This window comes from Pipra filicauda, unplaced genomic scaffold (assembly GCF_003945595.2).
Source record: "Pipra filicauda isolate LSUMZ 115617 unplaced genomic scaffold, ASM394559v2 scaffold139_size1960392_pilon, whole genome shotgun sequence".
Lineage (NCBI taxonomy): Eukaryota > Metazoa > Chordata > Aves > Passeriformes > Pipridae > Pipra > Pipra filicauda.
The window spans coordinates 1,895,004-1,919,109 of record NW_024103873.1 but is presented as its reverse complement, the minus strand read 5'-3'; the positions used below and the strand labels follow the sequence as shown (position 1 = coordinate 1,919,109).

The window sequence follows — 24,106 nt, the reverse complement described above, 5'->3', positions numbered from 1 at the left end:
CTGTAAGGGCCTGAAACCAGGAAATCTTCCTCAGAAAGCAGGAAATCTTCCTCAGAATTCCAACGCTAACACCGGGTATATCAATGGAGACTAAACCATGACTGGGGCTGCCCTAAAGAGGGATGAATATGCAAATCTGTCTTTCACATGCTGCACTTTACAGTCATTTTTTTCTCTCATTATTATTCTCGTTTTGCCTGTTGTGGTTTTCCCAGTCCCTCATTTTCAGACAATGAGAGTGAGACTCCCAAGATGGGAGAGGAGAGACTGCCAAGAGCCCCATGACCAGCTCCCACCATCCCATACACTGGAATGGGAATGGAACTTCAGCCATATATATGGGGATGGAGGTGGAATTTCACCCATATATATGGGAATTTCAGCCTGGCACAGGCTGAGTCCTTGGATTCTAGGAACAAGTTTGGAACAAGCAGCACTCACAACCTCCACACCTCCCTAAGCTGCAGAGGGGCACTGGAAGAAGCAGGTCCAAAAATCCACCTGGAAGTGCAGCAGATGTGCCAGCACCAAGTAATTAACAGAAATCATCATTAAATTTGATTTTGAAAGTTGACATTCCAAAGAATCCTGGAGGTAAGAGAGACCTGGTTTGTGTGAATCCTCATCTGGTGGCATAAAACCCACATGTGCTTCCTACAGACACAACCACTGGGGCTGTATTTAAAACCATCCAAGGAACAGATGGAGCAGGGCAGCTCCCAACCAAAACCAGGCATTTCTTTAAAAATAGATGAAAGCAACATTTAGTTTAGTTCCAAGGTGGAAGTGAACCCTTAACAAATCCAGGCTCATCTAAATACCTGCCTGTCATGTATATTTAATTGTTTGCCTCAGGTTCTGGCCACGGGGAAGGACGGGACAGGATTCCTAAAGGAAGAAGGTGAGGAGGATTCTGGGCAAAAACTGATGCCAAGAACACCCAAAAGGCTGTTAATGAAGAATTATTAGTCAGCCCCTGAGTGGGAACCAGCGTGCTTGGCACAAAGAGATGGAAAAGCAGAGGTAAGTAGCAGGACAACACATCACAAATACATTGGCCTTAAAAAAACCTGCTGCTTGAAGACAGTTTGGTAGAACAAATCACTGTTTTCCTTCTCTTTCTTCAAACCAGCACAAACCAGTGGAAAGCATCACTCCAAACCACTTCACCAATACCAGACCAGCTGCAAAAGGTAATTTAGAAGCAGCTAATTACCAAACTTCTGATCAACCTGCTGTGTGTGAGCAGTCAGATGAAGGTTGTAGTTCTCTGCCTGCAGGTTCCAGACCTCAGCTCTAAACGTGTTCTTCAGAGTCCTTGAAAAATTAATTTTCTTCACAGCTCTCCTCATTATTTATTAATTACTGTTATTCTGAATTCTGGATCACCATCATTTCCTCACTCAGGACTATAATTTTTCCCTCTCTCTCTTATCAAAACAGAGTCAGGAAGCCAAGTGCCTGCCCCAGGGTTTGAGTGTTCCCCCTTTGGGCAGCAGGCATGGGGAGCCCCTTCTGCTCCATGTTTGAGACAAGGGAAGGGCAGGAGAATAAGAAAACTTCCCTGTCATAGATCCAGTTTTATTTCTAACCACCAGAAGTTTCCTCCAAGCCAGGAGCCCTCTCTGTGAGCAGGTTTCCCCCATATCAGGTACTTACCTGGGCCCAGCAGTGATTTATGTGAGATCCTCCAGGTCCTCAATGTTTTCCCTTTGGAAACTCCTGCCAGGAACGGTGGGTTTTCTGCTGAAATAATGAAATGCAAAGAGATCAAGGCCTGGCAGTACCTGATGGTGCAGAGAAGGTGTTTTGTCAGTACAAGTGGCACTTGAAGCACCAGGACATTTCTCCTGCGCATCCCCAATTCCAGAGAGATTTCTGCCTCCACGTCCTGGAGCTGGTGGAGTGTCTGTGACTCCCTGATCTTCCCAACAGCTGTGGCCAGAGCTCCTTTGGCAGGTGTGTGCCAATTAGGGCCACGGGAATTCATCCCACTAACTGCCTTCATTATGGGAACAAGTTATTACACGGAGGTGCTGCTCAAAACTCATCCCTTCCCAAAGAGATCACACAGATGGTTCTCCCCTCTTTGTGAAAGGTTTGGTTTTTCAACACAAGCTGCCTCGAGAGGAGGGGGAATCATCTCCTAATTACTGTTCAGCTGGCTGAGAGCACATTCTTTGAGCAGAAGGTATTAGATGCAGTTTTCTTACACCAAATTCAGACATAAAAAAGAACTCCCAAAACCGCTGCTGTTTTCCTTAATGTGAGGAAAAATCTGTATTACAGAAAACACTCCAACTGGGAGCCTGATTCTTCCCCACTTTACACCATCTCACAAGAAGAACCCGGATAAAAACCACTCTGGATAAAACCACTCAGGAGTCCAGAGTCTGTTTTTGTAGGAGGTGAATCACATACACCCAAAGAATAAAGTGACAATTCCTTCATGTTTCTGAGTTATGGATTAGAAAACCCGTCTCAGCAGCACTGATCAATGGCAACTTCAAAGAGAAACACGGACCATCTATTACATTTTCTCCCAATTACATCCTTCTGCTGAGAATTGCATTTTATGTGCCTTCCAGCCTTCAAAAAAAGAGGGAGCAGGATTTAAAAAAAAAAAAAAATCTTATAAGAGAATTTTACCTTTTTATTGAATCTAAACACCACAGAGCTGGTTAAGTTGGGAGTAAATTCTGAACTGCTGGTGCAGGTGGGACCAGTTTCATGGTCTTTGCAAAATAATCATTATTTTCTTTTCACTTTGTAGCCAAAGAAATTAAAGGAAAAAGGCATTAAAATATATTTTTGGGTTGTTTCACCCTCTAAAAAAAGTTTTATTTCAAGGTGACTTCGTATTTTTTATCCAGCCCAGTTAGTTTTTACAGTCCTTTAAAGCCTCCAAGATGCATTTTTTTAGCTCCCTGTGAAATGAAAGCACCATTTTCAAACAAAAGTCAGAAACATCTCAAAGCTGCTGGGTTTTCTTTCTGATAATTTTCTTTCCTTTTGGTTCACAACTCTTTGACAAATTTTATCTAAACCCATTAATCATTTCCAGCAAGCTGAAAATCATTTACCTGATTTTGTTGGATGAACTGTAGGTTTTCATTAAGATATTTCCAATCTATTGAGCTCCCAGGGCCTGTTTTTGGAGAGGAGAACTGGCTGCAAACTTCTCCTCTTCTGGAAACCACAGGTGAATGTGGTCACTCTTCTCCCTCCATAACCCAACCCAGCAGGTTCACTGAAGTGGAGAATCACACCTGAAGCCAGGAAAACACTGGAAAAAGGACAAATAGCAGCCTTAGCAATGAGTGTTGGTGCTTTTCCACAGTGGTTTTATTTTACCTCCAGCCCATTGAGCCTGCAGCAATTCCCAAACATTCCCAAGGCTCTGTTGAAGATGAGCCTGTTCTGGGTGGTAATTCCTGTCACACGTTCCCTGTTCAGGGAGGGAGCTCTCTGATCCCTTCAGAGGGTTGAGGAGAAGTTTTGCACACGAAATAGCAAATTATCCCGTGCTTTTCCTCAGGCTCTGGGCTGACCCTGGCACACTGAGGTGGGATCAGCAGCACCTTTCTTTCCCCCTGCCTCTGGAATTAACTGGGGCTGGTGCCTGCACAGTGACCCCTTTGTGACCAGCTTGCTGTAACTACCAGCAGCCCAGAATGAAATGATGTGATCTTTAGAGATCATTAACCAGCCCTCACTCTCACTGCAGAGTAACTGTGGAATCACCCCGTGGTTATCTGGAATTAGCCAGGGCTTTATTTGGCAGGGCACAGACAACAATAGATTATAATCAGGAAATCATGTACCAATTATCTCTGAAATTAGTCCTCACACAGGGGACTGGTGAGCTGGACTGGAAAAACTGCAATTCTTTTTCTCCCACTCCCAATCCTGCCTCCTTCACCCCAACCACCTCCATAGCTCACACATCATTATTTATTTCTGGTACATTTTGTTCTCACACAGTCCCACCCCTTGTGATACCCAAAGGGATCAAAACCCCCCGAGAGCACGAGAAGGCAATTCCAGAAGTGCTCTGGAGATGTCAGGGGCCTGTGCTGGTGTTGGACAGGTACCAAATCCACCGGTGCTGCTCCTCGTGGGTGCTTTGGGTGAAGGGCAGAGCCACACCTGCTTATACCACCCTGAAGGGTTCTTCTGGAACCATGGACCCACAGAAACATTTAGGTTGGAAAAGATCTCCAAGATCAAAAAGTCCAACCTCCTTTTAGTGGCACATTCCCCTGGGAAAAGTCGGAGCAATTAGTGTGATTTCACATCATTAAGTGACTATTAGCATTATTCATTTTAAAAATAATTATATATTTTATTTTATATTTTATACATTTTATTATATATATTTTTATATATTTTATTATATATTTTTATATATTTTATTATCCTATATATTTTAAGAAAACTAGTTAGGTGCCAACAATAAAGCTGCTTTGCTACAATCTAGATTTGATTTTCATGAAAAAGATTTGATTTTCATGAAAATAATGGTTTAGGTTTGCACATGCAGCACCTGACATGGACCTCAGCATGTCCACTCTGGGCCAGAATAGAGACTGAGCTCCTGAGCAGCCCTGGAGCCAGAGACCTCCCAGGAAAAGTTCCGAGTGCTGCTTTCCCTGATCCAGCCATTTCTCAGCCTTGGGAAAGGGGCATTTTTCTTCAAGAGCCCATTATTTGGATAAATGGAGCGTGGCAGTGCAGGAGCTCAGCAGTGGCAGGGCAGAGCAGGAGGCCCAGGCAGCTGAGGGAAGGGAGGACACCCAAGAGCAGCCGTGTCATGGAGCTCTTCCAAGAGGAGAAAGCTGATTTGGTCACTCAGTTCTTCACATTCCACTGTCCCAAGTCCTGTTGGATATCTGTAATTGCACAAAGCATTTTTTTTCTCCCCCCTCTGAAATATTCTTTATGTGGAAACAGCTGATGAGGCACCACAGAGGTATTTTTGTGTTCCAGCAGCTCTGGAGCAGCCCCACACCCCCATGGGCCACGTCTTCTATCCCTGAGGTCTTGCCAGCAAAACGGAGAGAGGGAAGAGCCTGCCAGACCCATCCTGCCTGTGTTTTGGTGGAACAGGAGCCTCTGAGGGAGTTTGGGAATGCCAACCTGCCTGTGCTGCCAGAGCTCCTGAAGCTGCAGCTCCAGGTCGTGGCTCCTGGGGAGGTTCCTCAGCTCTGTGGGCACAACCAGGGACCCTCAGCACCCAATGAAGTGAAACAAAGCTCCAGTCTATAAACAGACCCCTGGAGCAGCATTCCCTGGGATGTTCAGGGTGCTCAGCCTTTGTGCTGATCCTGGTGCAAGGCCTGGTTTACACCCTTCCCTTGGAATCTGCCTCTAAAACACCATGTTCTTTTGTAACTCTCAGCTGGGAAAATCCCCTCCTGCCCAGCTCCGGCTGCTTTTCACATCAAAGCAGCCTCATGCTCAGGTTTAACTTCCTGACATCTCTCTTCAGCTTGTCAGGTAAAACTGCATCAAACAATGGGTTAAAAAATTGGTCTGGGGGGGCCATTAGGCTGCAAGAATCATTACTTCGAGTTCTTACCACTGAAAAATATTTCAGGTAGTTTAATCTCAAGCCCTGTTAACACTGAATATGACAAGGGGCTGAGAAGAACTGCTTTTCCTGTCCCCAGGTGCATCCCTGGTGGCTCCTGCAGTATAATGAGGTGGTTGTGGGTTTGTAACACGTGTTTTCTGACTGTTCAAGTGCTGTAATTGTATATCCTGGGCACAGTGAGCCTGCACACACTGAATTTTTACCTGTCACTTGCCATAACAGGTCCCAGGTTCGGGCATTTTTCTAACAGCAAACCGGGCTGTCAAGGAAATAAATGTTTATATAGCACACTGGATTTATCGCTGGAGTAAATCAGATGGGGTTGGGGAAAAATAGTAGTGGAATTATCTACAGCCATGGCAATTTGATAGATCCTTCCTCCCACAGTACCTGAGACAGCACTGCTGGCAGGGGGGCTCTCTGGAAAGTCAGCTCACCTGGAGAGATGTGGAAGGAGAAGCAACTTCAGGAGTCCAGAGGACAAACAGCAGCAGGACTGAGGGTTTTGGTCACCCCAAGATGCTCCTTATTTAGAAGGCAGAGTTACCTTGTTAATCACACTCATTCCCAGATCCCAAGCTAATCCCATGCAGTGGCTCTGGTCTTTAATCACTCCAGATGCACAACTCCCACTGGTGTCAGCACAGGTTTTGCATTCTTGCAAAATCAGCATTATTTTTTTTCTTTTACAGCAAAATCACATACTCAGCTTCAGTGGGAACTGGGGGGCAAAACCACAGTGAAAATCCCAGGCAAGTGTCCTTTTTGACCTGGGTTAGTTAAAATGAAAAATGCAATAAATAGCACTCAGCAAAGATCTAAGAAAATGCTGCAGAGCAGTGAGGGGGATCCTTGCCTGGGGACAATGTGTATGAAAATATCTGCATATAAACACTCTTTTAAAAAATCAAGGTTCATGTGTGAACTGAAAACAAAGATTTCCTGCATGCCCACGTTGCAATCCCACACACAGACACAAGGCTTCTCAGTTTGGGTTCTAAGCATTGAAGAGGAAATGTTTATATTCCTGCATCTTCTACAAAACTTGTTTTAAAATGAGAAAAGAAAGCTGGAGAGGGACTTTGGACAAGGGCCTGTAGTGATAGAACAGGGGGTAACAGCTTTAAACTGCCAGAGGGCAGGGATAGATGGGATATTGGGAAGGAATCCTTCCCTGGGAGGGTGGGGAGGCCCTGGCACAGGTTGCCCAGAGAAGCTGTGGCTGCCCCATCCCTGGGAGTGTCCAAGGCCGGGTTGGACGGGGCTTGGAGCAACCTGGGCTAGTGGAAGGTGTCCCTGCCCATGGCAAGGGGATGGAAATAGATGATATTTAACGTCCCTTCCAACCCAAACCATCTATAATTCCATGATTTAACCCTCTGTTTAAACCCTGACCACGGAGAACCAGCTCCATGGAAGTAAAACCAGTTCCCTGCAGGCTGTGCTCCTGGGTGAGCCCAGGTCATCTGGGGTAGCACCACCTGACTCTCCTCAAGCAGCTCTGGAGAGAAGGGCTGAGTTCATTAACTGAGGGTATCAATGCCCTGCACTGCTGCTTTCCCTGCAGGGCACACGTGGTTCTCTCTGCTCAGCTCATAGATGGGACCCTCGGGGCATTTTGCTCCTGTGTCCACAGCCCAACTTCTCCTTTTTTTGGGCCATCCCAAAGTTTGACCTGCAGTGGCCTCAGTGTTCTCCTGGCACTGCCTTCTGGGGGCAGGGCCCCATCAAACAGAGCTCTGCTGCATCCCTGTCCCTCTGGAAGCTGTAGGGATATTGCCATCCCCTTCCAATGCCTCTGGGATGCCACACCCCTGGCAGCTCCCCAGGAGAGCAGGAAATTGCTTTTCCCTTCTATATTTTTGTACTTACTAAGATATAACCTTATTCTTGGGGGAAAACACCTCTTAGTCCATGAATCATTCCTGTGGGTAGAAAAGAAAACACATTTTTTTTTTCCCCTAAAAATAAATCAGCCTTGCACAAATTCACGAGTGGATCAAATTTTTGAGGGCCTGCAAAACTCTTAAATTTAACTTGGCTTAGGGTTCAGCTTTGCTGCTGCAGTTTCTCGGCCCTGGTAGGAGCTGGAGAGATTGGAGTGTGGAACACAGATATTTTCAGATTTATTGGTGGCCTGACAACGATTATGTAGCCCATTGAGATGGAGTGGTGTGATTTAGTGTTTTGGAGGCATTTGTCATGTTTGATGAATGAATCTGGTGATTCAGGCAATGAAAATGGGAGCTTTCCAGCCGGTGGGAGATAAAGGATGCTGCTGATACACAGGGTTATGGCAGGGGCTGTGGAAGGTTATAAAATTCTGATTTGTTTCTCATTTAGAGTTTTAGAGGAAGATGGGAAGGAAGATACACTTCAGCTGGCCCTGCACTGAGCACAGTGGTGCAGCTGGAGAGGCTGTGGAGAGGGTGTGTTTTCCAACACTTTGTCAAAACTTACTCGGACACTCATATTTGGGCTTTCTTTTGTTCCTGGTTTCTTCCCTGTCACCACTTTGCTGCTCATCCCATCCCTGTAGGTGCATCTGGGGAGACCTCGTGGGTATCTGCAGGTTACTCCAGCACTCACAGTTCTGCAGAAAGACAAAAAAATTACTGATTTCTCTCATTTTCCTGCTGTAGAGCACACTGAGGTTTGATGCAAAGCCAGCTGGAGTCAATGGGAAATTGTCATTAGATGGATCCAAAATATGGGCATTTTCTTAGACAAAACGAGTTAATTTTTAAGTTAAAATTCCAGGCAATTCACATCTCATTTGGGTTTAAAGTTTACAGATATTTTCTTACAGGTTCTTATGAAAACAAGGTATTTTCAGGTGTCTTTTATATTTACACAAATCACAGAATCTCAGGATGGTTTGGGTTGGGAGGGACCTTAAAGATCATCCATCCCACCCCCTGCCATGGCAGGGACACCTTCCACTAGCCCAGGGTGCTCCAACCTGGCCTTGGACACTTCCAGGGATCCAGGGGCAGCCACAGCTCCTCTGGGCAACCTGTGCCAGGGCCTCAAAGAAAATATTTGCCATAACTGAATAAGGTGAGAAACATCAGGCAAAGAGAACTCAGGTTAGAGGCTGTTTTTCAGGGAAGAAGAAAGGAAATTTAGGACATTGTTGCTTCAAGAGCAATGAAGAACAAGGCTTAGTTCACTATTGGATATTCCTGAGTCAATTAAGATGTGCCAGTGCTGGTCCATCTTCCTGAGATATTTTAACTTCCAGCCTTCAGATGGAAATACTACATATTAATTAATATATATATAACTATATATATATTATCTTATGTTATATAGGGTTTCCAAGGAAAATATGTTCCATTCATACTCAAAAGCAAACCCACCTTCTGCTGTTGTGAGTTGAATCCAAAGCTCAGCTTTCACTAAACAAAACCAGCCTTAGCTTTAGTAGAGCATCAATCCATTTAGTGGTACTTAGGAGGAATAAATTGATTTTCTCATTGCTCTATGTTGGCTAAAAATTATTCGATTATGTATTTAGCTGCTAATGGAAACTCATTAGTAGATTTTCATTTCATGCTTGTTTGCACCTGCAATCCATTTCTCCTTGTCCAAAGCACTGTTTCATTTCGGTTGCAGCCATAAATTTTCCCTCATATAAACTGATAAACGTCAGCCAAAATTCGGTGGACGAGTCTGAAGCAGCTCAGGGCCGTGTTTGTACCGTGGCATCGTCAGAGAGCAGATCTCTGGGGGTTCAGGGGGATTTATTCCCCTGCATACAGATGGCCTGACTCACCTCGTGGTCACTTGGTCATTTTGTTCTCTCTCTTAGTGTCACTTCCTCGACGTTGTCCTGTTGGCTTTCGTGCTCTCCCACAGAGCCCACCTTTTGGAACCCCAAGATGGGCCGTGCCAAACATCAGGCCCGGAGTTGGGATGCCAGGAGTGAGGGAGCCCTTCCCTTGCCCATTCAGGGCATTCCATCACCATCATGGATTTGAACTCTCTGGTTTTGTGTGTGATGGAAATTCCCTCCCAGGGTCTCTCTGGCACCTCATGGCAGCAAACCCTCCAGCTCTGCTTGGTGACTCCATTGCTCGAATCCCAAAATTATCTTTGAATTATGGATGCAGTGAGCACTAAGTTCTGTGTACACCCAGTTGTTTGAGTGGATTACTTGGTATTTTGGCCACGATCAAACCAGGACACTGGGCTCTTTCTGAAGAGAAGGGTTGAGCCAGACACTGACTGATGAGTGACAATCACACAATCCCAGAATCCCTGAGGTTGGAAAAGCCCTCCCAGCCCATGGATCCCCCCTGTGCCCAATCCCCACCTTGTCCCCAGCCCAGAGCACTGAGTGCCACGGCCAGGCCTTCCTTGGGCACCTCCAGGGCTGGGCACTCCAAACCTCCCTGGGCAGCCCCTGGCAAGGCCTGACCACCCTTTCCAGGAAGAAATTCTTTCTGAAATCAGTCCCTTTATCGGGCTAAGACAGCATTAACATCAGTGCAGTCCTATTTTTAGCTGTTCTCAATTTTTAAACCATCATCTACACCACTATTAACCCAGTTCAGCTGCACTTCACTTGATTCATGCTACATGTTTTGTGGCTGTTGTTCTGCACCCCAGACCTTGAAAATCAAGCGAAAGTAACTCTTGGAATAGAAGGAGGTTATTTTAATTTTGTTTTCCCCCTTTACAACTTTAGTAATCCTGACCTGGGCATGACTCTGGTTGGACCAGAGGTTTGAGCCTCAGCCATGTTTCCACGTGAGTTCTTGGACCTGCAAGGGACAAGGAAGTGTCACCAGTCCCACCAGGGCTTCTGTGGACAAAGGACCCCAGCATTACATCAGTGTAACATCAGCACAATTTTCACAGCAAGAATCTCTGACGTTCAGTAAAACACAGGCTCAGTGGCACCTGGTGGATTTGGAGTTGGAATAACACCCTATTCCAGTCCAGCCCAATCCAGCCCAACATGCCCAGTTTAAACCCCTCCTCCCCATCGTTCTACCCCAGTGTCCTGGTGGGTTTGAGCCACTGGGGTCTCCAGGTGGTGCAGCCCAGGGGATGAGCCCCAGGAGAAGCAGGAGGAGGATGGTGCCCACCTGCTGCCCTCGGGCTCTGCTTCCCCTCCCACCCAGAGACCTGTTCACTTGAGACTCACCCTCCTTTCTGCTCCTTCACCTCCCTCTGCTTGTGAGAGACAGGAACCAGCCAAACCTCAGCCAGAGCCCATCCAAGTGAAAGAGCAGAGCACTCCCCCCTCCTGACCCATCCAATATTCCCTCAGGCATTCCCAGCTCAGTCCAACCACCCTGAGCTGCACCCCTGGGTGTCCATGGAAAGGCTCCTGCTGGGAGGAACCAGAAGGAAGAAGGGCAGAGCTCAGAGGTGCAGGAGGAGCAGGTGAGCAGAACTTTCACCCTGGAGGCTGCTGGGCCCTTTAGTTTGGGGAAAAATCCAGGTTTAGTGAAGCAGAATATGATCAGAATAATGATGTCTCTTTTTGTTTCCAGGTAAAGAAATTAATAATTTGTTCAACTTCAGCAGAATTCTCTGAATTGATCCGAATATGAGAACTGACCCTCTCAGTGCTCTGCACTAACACAGCCCCCACACAGAAGAATGCATTTGCTGTAAAAATACCTATTTTATCAAGTAGCTTAACCCACCAGGGCCTGCCTGCATCCCCACCGAGCAAGGAGAGCAGGAAGGGCTCTGGATGTGCTTGTTAAGTGGGCTGATCAATACAAATCTATTCCTCAATTAAGCAGAAGATCCTGGTGTATGTGTGTTGCCTGCAGGCCAAAATAGTTCTGAGTAAAACTGGATTCCAGAATACAAAGTTGTGTTGGTCTTGCTCTGTGTTTTAAATGAGCTTTACCAGCATGCAACTCCAATCCCTGTGAACTCTGCAGATTAAATTTCCTTGCAGTAATGACCACTAGGAATTAGTGAAATGTTAATCTTCCCACCTGCTGTGTATGATTATACATGAGTCTAATCAACCTGATTACAAAAGAAAGTAATTTCTGCTCTTACAGGATTTTTTTGTTGTTGTTGTCTGCTTTAGTTCTTCCTGAGGAACTGTGAAATTCCTTACCCTGGATTTTAAAGCAAAAATAATGATTAAATTAAAATGTGTAAAGGGGAGCAATGGAGGCTGATAGTAATTGCTTTACAACAGATACAGTAATTGATGCTCTGAGGATTTGGATTTATTTCAAAGTAGAGAAGTGAATTAGGAACCTGCTTTATCTGGATTTGATGAAGTCACTGCTGTCTTTGTGTCTCGGTTTTCAGCTAAACTGTTCTTAATGAGAATGCTAATAATTACAGTGGGATAAATTGTTTTAGGGACACAAGAGGATGAAAGACACATTTTGATTTCGTTTAAAAAAGCCACAGCCACAGTCACCTTTCTGCTCCAACCCTGAGACAGATTTTTGGGAGCAGGAGGAAAAGCAGCTCCTCAGTGCATTGGTGGGAGATTATAAAGCCAAGCTAAAAGGCCACATCTAATTGTGTTTCTTGTGTAAAATCTTTGTTTGATTCCACATATCCACCACAAAAACAGAAAGGAAAGCCCCTTTCCCCAAACCTGTACCTGGGGCAGTCCCAGCTCCCCCACACCCCCAGTTCTTCCCAGCCCAGCTTCTCCCAGGGCAGAATTGCCACTGGAGAGCCCACAGACAACCTCTGCTCTTCTTCACTTCTGTTTGTGGCATAGAAAATGATCGTGGCTGAATTGAGACCTTTGTGAATTTGTGAGGTCTTTACCCAATTTGCAGTTTGAAGTCAAATTCTGCTGAGCCCTCAGATGATCTGTCACCTCTGGCAGGACTGACAAGCCTGAATTTTGGAGCTGTGCCATGGTCATAATGCCAGAGTTCCCTGGACTTGCCTCCCTCTCTCCTCCTGCTCTCCAGCTCTGGGCTTGTTAGAAAACTGGACATTTTTCAGCTCATTGAAACCTTCAATATCTGAGACAATGTGGGTTCTCTCATGCTTTGACTTGAACAGGATATTGAACAGAATACCCTTGGCAGCTGAACCACAGGTTGTGAAGGGAATTGTGGAGGTGGGAGACCAATATCCCAACTGGGGCATCCAGAACACTCAGCAACGTGAAACGGTGTTCATGTGGCAAAGCAGCAATAAAGGCAATTAAAATCACGTGTTCTCAGCTATAAAACTGCTCTCAAACCTTCCCCAAACCTGTCCTGAGGGCAGGGGGAGGCCAGGCTTGGTCTGTCCAGCTTCAGGGAGATCAGAGACCGATTGCTGTGCAACCAGTGGCTGCAGGTTTGGTTTTTAATCTCCTTCTTCCCGGAGAAATAATTACAATAGACCATTAAAGCTGCTGTTCACAGCACTCTGCAGTCCCTTCTCCCCCTCCCTGTGCAGTCCATGTTATCTAACACTTGGGAGGGGGTTTAAAAGGATCTCTTCATCTCGTTTCATGCATTAGTGCTAAGTTTAGCTCCTGTAGGTAACAGTTTCTGTTTGAACTCTAATAAAGAGGTATGTTTAGAATCTCAGGGGCACACTCTGCTCATTTGAAACAAATGAGGATTATATAAGGAGGAACATGAGCTACAAATAGGATTCATAAAATTAATTGGCTCTAAGCTGCAGCTGAGCAGAGCCATTAAAAGGGACGAGAGGCCAAAGCGTGTCCGTTCCCCCCAGATCCCCCTGGGGTGGCAGGGCTGGAGAATCCTCAGGCTCCTGCAGGACTCAGGGATCCTGGCACCACTGCTGCAGTACCAAAGGCTCCTCAGGAGCTCCACATTGTCCCCACGTGTTCATTTATGTGGTGCCACAGCAGCTCAGCCTCCCAAAGAACCAGGGATGCTGCACACAAAGCCTGGAGCAGCTCAGGGAGGTCCTGACACTGCAAAGAACCTCCACAGCACCTCTGATGAACCCCCAAATCCCAGCTCTGCCTGGACATCCAAAAGAAGTGAAAAAACCACACTGCATTTGGCTCCAAGTGTGAGCTCAGTTGCCAGAATTCCTCTGCCCAAATCCAGGGCTGCCTGTGCTGTGCTCCCTCTGCCCCAGGGGCTGTTTCTGTTCCAACAAACAATATTCTATATATCGGTCATATCAAATATCAGGCTGCTAAATCCAGCTGAGGAAATTCCTGGGATTCCTTGCAGTAGCCTGTCTGTTCCCCTCTCCTGGGATCCTGCAGCCCTGGGACAGGGCAGTGGTGGGGCTTCTCCTCATTTAGCACCAACAGCTCGTTACAGCTGCCACCCTTTAATGAGCTAATGCAGAACCTTTAGCTGAGCCCCCCAATTGCATTTAAAGCATCATATATATCTTCTAAAGATATAAATCTTCTAAAATAGCTTCCCCATGTTCCTCCATTCCAGAGCTCTCTGCAGTCACAAAGCCCTTAGCTGAGCAGGCTGAACTCAGCCTAGATGTTCATCCCATCACTTCCCACTACAAAGCCCAACTTGAGTGTCCTTTAATTGCAAAGCACTAAAAACTCATCCTAAGCAGTGCCATGGAAACAGGAAACAAGGAAAAGACCTCAAGAAGATGCTGCAGGAGCTGGAGCCCCACTGCTGGGTTTGCAGAGGAGCAGGACCTCTGTCCAGTCCTTGCCATGGCTCTGGACAGGAGCCCTGGATGGGCTCCTGTGGCTTCCCTGGGTGTGTGTCCTGAGCATCTCAGCTGAGATTTGTGGGGTCTGCACTCAGAGAGTCCATACTCAGCCAGAAATTAAAATAAATAGGAGTAAAACTTCTCTTGCACCTAATCAATACCAGTAATTTTACAAAATCCCTTTACCTTTGCCTTTCCTTTCTCTGAAGACTTCATCCTAAGCAAGGCTGTAGCTCATTAATAGCTACTGAAATTATCCCAAATTTCTCAGCTGTTTTAGAAACCATCATTGATGTTTTAGTCAAAGGTATCATCAGCCAGGACAAAACAGTGACCACGTCCTTGGGTGATGAAGATATCAAATGGTTACTGATAAAACAGGGAAAAAACATTTTTCTGACCATTTTTCTTACCCCCAACACAGTCCTCTGACAATTTTTGAGAGCTCCTGAGGGGAGGCTGAGGTTCCTCCTCTTTCAGCTGAAACCAAAAAACCTCCTCATGTAACACTGGCATTTCTCAGCACATGGTAATTGCCAAGCCTAAAACATCTGTTATTTCTTTCCAAGTAAATCCCACCTACCTGGATGCCACCAGGACCAACATGAACAGCAGGAGCCCTGAGGAGCCTCCAGGCAAACATGGAGCAACAAGGTCTGCCCAGCAAGAAGGGAGGACCCGAGGGTGGGCCTGATGATCTTGGAGGTCTTTCCCAACCCTGCTGATCCTGTGGCTGATGGCACAAATGTCCTCAAGCCCTGGCAGGACCCAGCTGAGCCACGGTGCTGAGTTGCTGCTCATCACATTAACCTGGGGTTTTAATTTCCTCACAGCAACAAACAAGCCCAGGAGCTGCCTGGGACAAATCCTCCTCTCACAGCTATTTTTGAGGGCTGTCCCCCTGTTCCTAAACACTGTGTGGTGCTTTACACTGCTTGGAAGAGTCACCAGAGGAGCACCCACTCCTCCTGGGCTCTGGGTTGCTGTTCACCCCCAGATTTAGGAGCAGGAATGATCAGTCAAGACATTTTTTCAAAAGAAATGGGAGGTTTGTGTGTTTTCCACGTTATCCCCCAGCAAGAGCTAAAATTAAAACTCCCCTCTAGATTCCCCAGTGTCTGGGAGTCCTGCAGCTCTCCAGACGTGGGTTCTATTTAAAGGAAGTGAAAGCTTTCCCTGTTGATAATGAGCTATTCTCAGGTCTCACCTGCTCCTCCACCCCACCCTCACACACACCAGAAGTGACTGAGGAGGGAGTTGTTGGCAGGTCTGGGGGATAACAGACACCACCATCATTCCTGGAGGAAAAGGGAGCTGGAGCTGTGACAAACCAGAGTGGCACTGACTTCTGCTGCTGGGAATCACACTGTCACTCCTACTTCATGCAGCTCAGTTCATACTTGTTCAAACAGGCATCTGCCTGTGTACCTGCTTTAATAAAATTAGCCAAAATCGGCCCTGTAGTAGAAATATTTTCATATCTACATTTATCAGTCTTAGTGCAAACAGATTATTTTTGGCAGACATTGCAAAAGACAAAGGGATTAATGTTGTGACGCTTTATATAATGCCATATTTGGGGGGGGGGGGAAAAGCTCTGTGTCAGTGTAAAAACACACAGTTTAACACTGAATTGATGAAAGTCTTGCAGCACATCCAACCTTTTCCCTGAAGCATCAAAATCTTGTCACACCTCTCACCAATGGCCATCACACAGAGTGTTATATCTCTTTATGGACCTTAGACTTCAAGGAAAATAAATTAAAACTCTCATTTTTGGAAAGAAAAGAGTTGGAGAGTCTTCAAGACGTTATTGGAATGTGGCCATCCTTGAGGGATGTCAACAGAAATCACAGTCCATCAAACTTGAGTTGAGACTAAGTGAGATGGATGACTCACCACCCTGACAGCTTCTGAGGTGGCCTGGAGATGGAAAGGGAAAATTTGGGATATTCTGCATGCATGGTGCAAAGGCAAGTAAATATTTCATGGGAACCCACTGGAGATGGGGAAGGCCTGTCCTGTTGGTAGGGTTTGGGGGGTTGTGCAGCTGAGTCCCATGGACACCTCCAGTACCATCATTAGGAAAAGACCTTTCAGACCATCAAGTCCAACCATCAACCAGCACCACCACCATGTTCACCTCTAAACCATGTCCTCAAAGGCCACATCCACACATGTTTGAACACCTCCAAGGATGGGGACTCCACCACTGCCCTGGGCAGCCTGTTCCAAAGCTTGGCAACCCTTCCCACAAAGAAATTTTCCCTAATATCTGATCTAACCCTCCGCTGGCACAGCTTGAGGCTGTTTCCTCTCCTCCTGTCACTTGTTACATGGGAAAAGAGACCGACACCCTGAACAGCCCTGTCCCCCCAGCCAGGGGGGCCGATGCACCAGCACAGCCCCGTATTCCCACCTGGCACCATCCCAGGGGTGCAACCCCATCCAGACTGGCAGGAGGCAGCAGTTGGCACGTTCAACACAGTGAGAACACCCTGTGCCTTCCTTGCCCAGAGCGGGTGACCCATTTTCCACAGGTATTGTTGGAGCATTTCATTCCCTGACCTTCCCTCTCCGGTGGCACAGGGACTGTTCTCCTACAGCAATGGGCTTGCTCTGCCTCCTCCTGCCCCCTCCACAGCCCCTGGCACAACCCAGGAGGGTTTGGAGAGCCCAGGATCCGGGTTCAGCAACCTCCTGCTCCTCCTGCTGCTGGCTCTTCACGGAGCCTCTCCACCCACAGCCCTACCCAAACACACTGGTGGGGTTTGGGGGGGTGTCTGCAGCTGGAACCTCCGAGACAAGTGCAGGGGCTCGTCTGTGGTAACAAAAGCCTCGTGGCATTTCTTAGGGAGAAGGAGCTGAGCAATTATTCCCAGCCTTACACACATCCCTGCAGACAGCCAAGCTGACTTGGCAGACTGCAGCTAATTGGGTTTGCAGGAGAACGAAGCTTTGATTGAAGTGCTTCACTTAAAAAAAAATCTTACACGTCCCCCCATGCCCTGCTAACATTACTCTGAGCAGGTAAAACAACCACCCCACATCTTAGCAAAGAAGAAACGCAGAGATTTTCATTGCTCCACCAAGCAGAGACCCACAAGTGAATAATTGTGGCCGTTTGATGTGCTGTGTTCTGCTCCATAATTCAGCTGCGGGTGCCTGGCATTTTGGGCTGCTTTTGAAGTTCACCAAACCCCTGCAGTCACCAAAGGGAGGGATCCTGCTCAGGAAGCCAAGGTGGGCACTGAACAAAAGGTGGGCAGGAACAGCTCCAAAGCTAATGCACAAAAAACCACTGGAGAATGTAAATTAGTGTCCCCGCGAGTTTACCGAGTAAATAATTCAAATTCTACCACGGTGATTTATGAAAATAAAAAGACATATTTAATGAGCCCAGCAGGCAGCAGGTGCTTCTATTTTTATGTGGTAAGGGCAGAAATAATAAGGCAGAAGCTTTTTTTCCTGTTTCATGGTAACAGTTTAAAATAAAAGCTGTCCCCTGTGCTCCAGGGATTTGCTGAGCTCAGCAGTTTTGCTGCTCCAGGGAGGGTCACACCAATCTTTCCATTTGTGCTGGGGTTTAAATTTCCACAGAGCCACGTGGAGAACCCTTTCAGGCCTTCCTGGGAATTAGATCTAGGAGAGGTTTTACAGAAATGACACAACACCCACATATTTAAGAGGAGATGATGTTTCTGCCTGATGTGGGACAGCACTCAACACAAACCTGCCGTTGGCCCTGTGCTCCCCAACTTCTTTCCTAAATCTTTATTTGTATAATTTCACTCAGGAATTCAGAGCATGGACCAAATCTCTGGGTTACTTTGCAGGGAAAAAAATCCAAACTAGTGGCACAGTGTCTACGTTCCTGAAGAAAAAGGAAGGTGGAGGTTTTGTGGGAAGCAGAGAAAGAGGAAAGGAAAGATGGCAAGAGCAAAGGTTGAGCTAATTAAAAATTCCCATCATAGAATCCCAGAATGGTTTGGGTTGGAAGGGACCTTAAAGCTCATCCCATTCCCCCCCTTGCCATGGGCAGGGACACCTTCCACTAGCCCAGGTTGCTCCAAGCCCCGTCCAACCTGGCCTTGGACACTCCCAAGGATGGAGCAGCCACAGCTTCTCCGGGCACCCTGTGCCAGTGAGGGGTTTGCGTCTGGCTCATGGAAATTTGAACCAACTCCTGACCTTGCAAAGAGTGCAATTATCCCCTGACATTATTTAGTGAAAAGACAAGAGAAGGGTGAAGAGACATGGCCAGTGTGCTTTCTCCCTGGCAGCAGAGCACAGGGAGAGCCTTCTGCAGGAATGGATGTGGGAAATCACAAAATGCTTCTCAAGCTCTGAGGAAAGTCAGCAAGTCAAGGTTACACCAGCTGTAAATTACCACTGCTCTGTATCCAAGGCAGAGGAAATACAGCCCTGCAGCCTTTTTACAAGTGTTCTTTAGCAACTGGATGAGCTCCCTGACCTGCCCTCACCTGAGCTCTGAGACCAGCCAGGACCAACTTGCCCAGGCAGGGGAGAGGGATGGGATCACCCCTTGGCACCATCTCCCAGTCTCGAGCCAGCAGGGCCACCTGGACAGTGCCAATCCCGGGATTCGTGTCCCTGATCAGCCACACCATCACCCACAGAGGTTGCCATGGCAATCTGAAATCATTAAAAATAAATAAACTCATTTTTATGACACAACTCATAAAATCCCTGGCTCCTGCCAGGAGTCTGAATTTGGCCTGTTTGGTTAATTTGATGGGATGCCACGAGTGAGGGCCTGGTTGGAAACCACAAGTCATTTTTCTCCTTGGAAGAGTGGATAACTGAGTCTATTAATCCAACAACACATTTAAACTGAGTTATTGTGACAAGGGACTTCCATTATCCATTTCATCTGGTTGCAAACTGTCAGAATAAATCTCAGGGGTTTAGGGAAAAAAGCTGCCTGCCTTTGTTGGCTGGTTTTATGTGCCACAACAGTTTAATTTGGTTCACTCTAACTCCTGATACTGTACAGCTGTACAGGGGGAGCTCACAGAGAACCTACCACAGAAAATTGCAATTATGTGAACATCAAAGTTGTTTTCCAGAAGGAGCCAGGACAGTGACATTTGCCCACTTGGCAGCATCTTGACATTGACTTCAATGACCCTTTTTTCTTATATATAAGAAATACTTCTTGTAAGAAATTTCCTTATATATATAAGAAAAACTTCTTATAAATCTTTGCATTTCTATTTTTTAACTATAATCAGTTCTGCTTTTGGAATCAATTAACCTTTGGAAATTAAAAAGTGCTCTGGTTTTATTCTGCTTGCAAAGCAAGTCGACTTAAACAGTTAAAACTCTTCTAACCAGAAGTGACTCAACATAAGACATGAAAAGGTAAACAGTGGTGTCCAACTTGAGATGTCAAAATGGAATTCAGAAGGTGGGATTCAATTTTATGGCTCTACCAGTGACTTAATGCAGGGCAACTTATTCCCCCACCAGTCATGCAGATGATGATAATTCCTTATTATCCATTATTTGCTTAGTTTTGTAATTAAACCTGTTCTAGTAGAAGAACAGTATTTATTGATGTAACTGGTCACTGGCCATGAAGTCTGGTGGGGACAAAGGTTGAAGCTGGAAGGGAGGAAAAGGAAGGAAAAGGAAGGAGGAGAAGGAGAGAGGAAAAGGAGGAGCCAGAGTCACTCATGGCCTGAAAAACAGCCATGGAAAATTCACAGTGACTTCAAACCAAATGCTCATGTGCACACACATGAAGGCAGGAGGAGGTGACACCGTGCCAAGAGCTGCCTGGGGAGTTTGTTTTTCATCCCTCCCCACGGCTGCAGCCCTGGCCAGTCCCCCAGGGAACGGGACCTTTGAGGTTTCCTCCTGCAGCACTGACACTTTAACCCCTCTCCAGCACTTTGTTGTCAATTATTCCCCTTAAGCCTCATTTCAAAGCCACTGTGAGCTGCAGGAAGCCCAGAGAGTGGCAGATCCCTGCACAGCAACACACCCCTCCTCCACCTTAATTACAGCCTTTACAGAGAAATATTAATTTTGAGAAGGGAATTTCCAAGGCTTTTAAGCAACCCTCAAAGCTGGCTGTGCTGCCTTGCCAAACACAAACAGACCCTCAAAACCCAAGTGCACTGGGGGGAAAAAAAAAATAAAATCAAACCTACATGTTTCTGGAGGGCAGATAAAACCCAGTCTGGAAGGCAGTATTCTTGCTTTAGTCCCAGCTCTGGATTTGGAGTCCAGGACACACCAATGGCAGCACTGGGGATGCTCTGACAGGGCAGGTGTGGGGGCAGGAGCTGCTTCCCCACGAATTCCAGGAGCTGCAGGTCCCTGAACAAGTTACTCCAACCTGGATGGACCAACAGACCTGTGGCTTGCAGGTTTTGAGCTGAAAAGGGGTCGTGCTCTCCCCAAGGTTTGGTTGAAACCAGAGTTTTGGCCAGTGCTGGTCCCCAGAATATCTCACTCCTTGCTCCAGGGGCAAGGACAGAAGGGAAAACTGCCTCCAAATCTTTCCCATGGGCTGATTTCTTTACAGAAATCTAAGAAATCAGCATTGTGGCTTCCACTGCTTTCAATTCCACGCTCTCAGCACTGTTCCTGGGAAACGATGCACACTCTGATTCCTGCTCAGCCCGGGAGGGGGGTCGGCAGCTCCACACGGAGTGTCAGTGGCACAACTTCCCAGCCCCACTCCTGCTTCTGCTCAGAGCTGGGCAGAGGAGGTGCAGTCTGCTCCTTCCTTTGCTCTCACTGCACAGTGTTCATTAGTTCTAATTATTTTTTTTTAGGTTCCAGGGGGAACTGTTACAAAAATTAATCACAAGTGGAAGGAACAGCAGCCGCGTGTGGCCATAAAAAGACAATAAAGCATTTTAGGATCCACACTTGTTATGATTTACACTCCAAACAGGACTGGAGGTAGCATATGGTGATTGCCACAAAGCAACATTTATTATAAAAACCTGCAGATTTATCTCCCAGCTTGCTTGTATGTAAGAAGTTGCATTTACTTCAACTGATACTCAAATTGTAACACCAGAACTGGGGGGTTTTGTGGATTTTTTTTTTTTTTAACTACAAACCTCAGCCTCTTGTTCCTATAAATACATCCTTTAAGCAGACTTTCTTTACACAGATTCCAGCCAAACTATTCAAACATGTGGATGCAGGAAAGGTTTAGACATAGGTCAGCTCCTGCTCTGGGGCAACAACTGTGTCACCAGCTCTGGGCTTTGGCAAACAAGAGGTGCCACCTCTGACTCCAGCACTGGGCTCCACATGCCTAAAAAAACACTCCTATTAGTTCAAGGTTTGCTTTGCTTTAATTTCAGCATCTCCAACCTACAAAAATGACTATAAACAGACTATTATTATTTCCTGTAAATAAGGAAACAGTTTATAAAATTTTCACCTCAGTTTCTTCTTGCTGAACGCAAGGTAAGAACGCCAGAAAAAGCAGGGATTCACAGCAGAGACGTGGCTCCAAGAGGGTGGCACACAAATATGCAGTATTCCTATTAAAATCTGGAAATCCTGAAATTTTAACGTGTATTTTACAGCTTCTGTGCAACACACCCTGAGGAACAGGGCGGATCCACCCCTGGAGGGGAGGAGACAATGCAGGGCTGGCTGGACCCGGGGCAAGACAGTTCCCCTGGATGAATCCTGTGGACACCAGTCCCTGGTGTAACAAGCAATCCCATTGGATTTAAAGACTGGAACCCACGAGGGAAGAGGCTGTCAGCCAAATTCTGCTTTCAGGGGCTGTGTCAGAGTATTTTCAGTTCAGCACTAAGGGACTAACGAGGAACTGCCTCAATAAACCAGCAGAAGTACAGGAGTGCTGGAAGGCCAAGAGGCTGCAATGGCACAAGACCTCTGCCTGTTTATTTACTGCTCATTTCAATATTTTTAATTCCCCCAATCCAATCCAGAGTGACCCTTTAATTCCCACCTGGCACGAGGACATGACTGCTGCCAAGGAAGGGCTGGATTTAGGGAGGCAAAGCTGAGACTGGAGACATGGAACATCTCATCCCTCCTCACAGTTCAGAATTAGACCATCACATGGTCTAAAAAGCAGCTCCACTGCCAAGGGTCCCTCTCGCTCCTTCTGGCTTTCCAGCCTCCTCTCTTCCCTCTCCACTCTGATCATTTGAAGTCTGGGAGACAGAAAGGTCAGAGCTGTAAAATAGCTGCTGTCTCCCTCTCCTTTCCTTCCCTCCAGCTCAAGGGAAATGCCAGCAGTGGGTTTCCAATTCCTTTCAAGGAGAGGTAATTGTTCTGCCTCATCTACCTCACCATTTCCAGAGAGGAATGAACCACATTCCCACCCCCAGGGAGACCCTTCTCCTCGCCCTGAACTCCTTCATGCTCAGCTCTGCTGACACGGGACTGGGAACAGAGAGAATGGAACAGAGCTGGAAAACCATCACCTTTAGCCTCTCCTCCAAAAAAACCCACACACAGCCAGACTGACAAACACCCTTAAAAATGGTCAAAATTAACATTATGAAGTGTTGAAGATTATCAGCACTTACCCCAGCCCACGCCACGCTGCTCCTCAAGGTGCTGGGAAGCTCCTGGTTGGTGCCAAGAACACAGGGCAGATCCCAGGCTGATGTGAATCCCTGTCTCCAGTGCAATTCCAGTGACTGTGGAGAGTGGGGAGTGACAGGACTGGGGTATTTATTTCAATTAAGCACTATAAAGCATCAGATCCAAACAGAGCTGTAGGCAAGAGATTTGGTTATTTGGAATTATTGTGCAGTGGAATTACACTGGCTCTATAGTTCTATATTGTACTCTGACATTATATGGAATTAGTCACAACAGGGAGAAAGAATCAATCAGTCCTGGCTAAGGAATTGAGATAATAATGACTCATTTGACGAGATTGCTCTGGAAAATTAATAATGACGGCGGTAATTACTGACCTGGGATGGCTGCAGTGCTCATTACCCTCCTTTTACTCCACTGAATGTTAAGTGTTATGAAGATGTTTGTTAGAAAGCCTCGAGTGCAGGTTTTCCATCACAGCAAGGACTCAAGAGGTCCAAAATTTGTCTTTTTACACTCACCAGGGCATGACCCCCCAACAACTGTGAGATTTGATACACGGCCCAGGCAGCAGCCAATAAATTATTTGCAGGGGTTAATGCCTGGCAAGCCTGACCTGGGGCACCTCTGCAGCCTCTGCTCACCTGCATCAAGGCCCATCACTCTGGGGAGGGCAGAGTTGATGCATCCCTGAAGATCTCACTGTTTATTAACTTTTATCACCCCAGTGAGGCGTTTTTGTGCTGGAAACAGCCCAAACTGGCCCCTTTTCCAGCCCATCAACCCCCCTCCTCCACCAGAGAGGCCCCTCAGCATCACAGGGAGCAATTTATCCCCAGGGCGGGGGACACCCTGGGCTGCAGAGCTCATCTAAGGCACCTCGGGGATAGAAAATGTTCTTTAAGACAACCCAGAGAGACATGAGAGTCTAAAACGCCAGGACTGACTAACAATGAGGACGCTGAGCAGCTGTGCTCTCCAGCAGCTGCTCCAACCCCCCCAGAGTGCCTTGCATGACTTACTTGGATTTGAAGTGGCTCTGCAGAGGGTTCCCCTTCTGTTGAGCAGCAAGAGATGAAGTTGAAGGTGCTGGAACAGGCAGGAGAAGGAAAAAAAGTCATTTATTAACGTTGAAGAGAAATAAATTTCCAATTTTCTGAACAAGGCAGAGGGTTCTCGAAGCAGCAGCTATCCTCCTGATTAAGGAATTCTGAACCCCACTTCAGCTTTCCCAATTATTCCCATTTTTCTGCTGAATTCTATTTCCCAAAATTGCTTTCAGCCTTACGAAACAGGCTCTTTAAGGCACCTTATAGA

General features: G+C 46.6%; 1 protein-coding gene across 4 annotated transcripts in view; it reads right to left on the bottom strand.

The window, feature by feature from the left end:
• The window catches only part of CRBN (cereblon), a 58,075-nt gene extending 34,197 nt beyond the window's left edge, over positions 1 to 23,878 (bottom strand). The window contains exons 1-5 of one of the 4 annotated variants that reach the window (XM_039378495.1): positions 23,812 to 23,878; positions 22,771 to 22,884; positions 8,057 to 8,189; positions 3,084 to 3,286; positions 1,660 to 1,746 (exon numbers count right to left, since the gene is read on the bottom strand). The gene's annotated coding sequence lies outside the window, so the exon portion shown is untranslated. Of the gene's footprint in view, positions 1 to 1,659; positions 1,747 to 3,083; positions 3,287 to 8,056; positions 8,190 to 22,770; positions 22,885 to 23,811 lie in introns of those variants that run through there. The other 3 variants (XM_039378496.1, XM_039378498.1, XM_039378497.1) reach the window with 3 other exon arrangements.
• Positions 23,879 to 24,106: the final 228 nt, after the last annotated feature.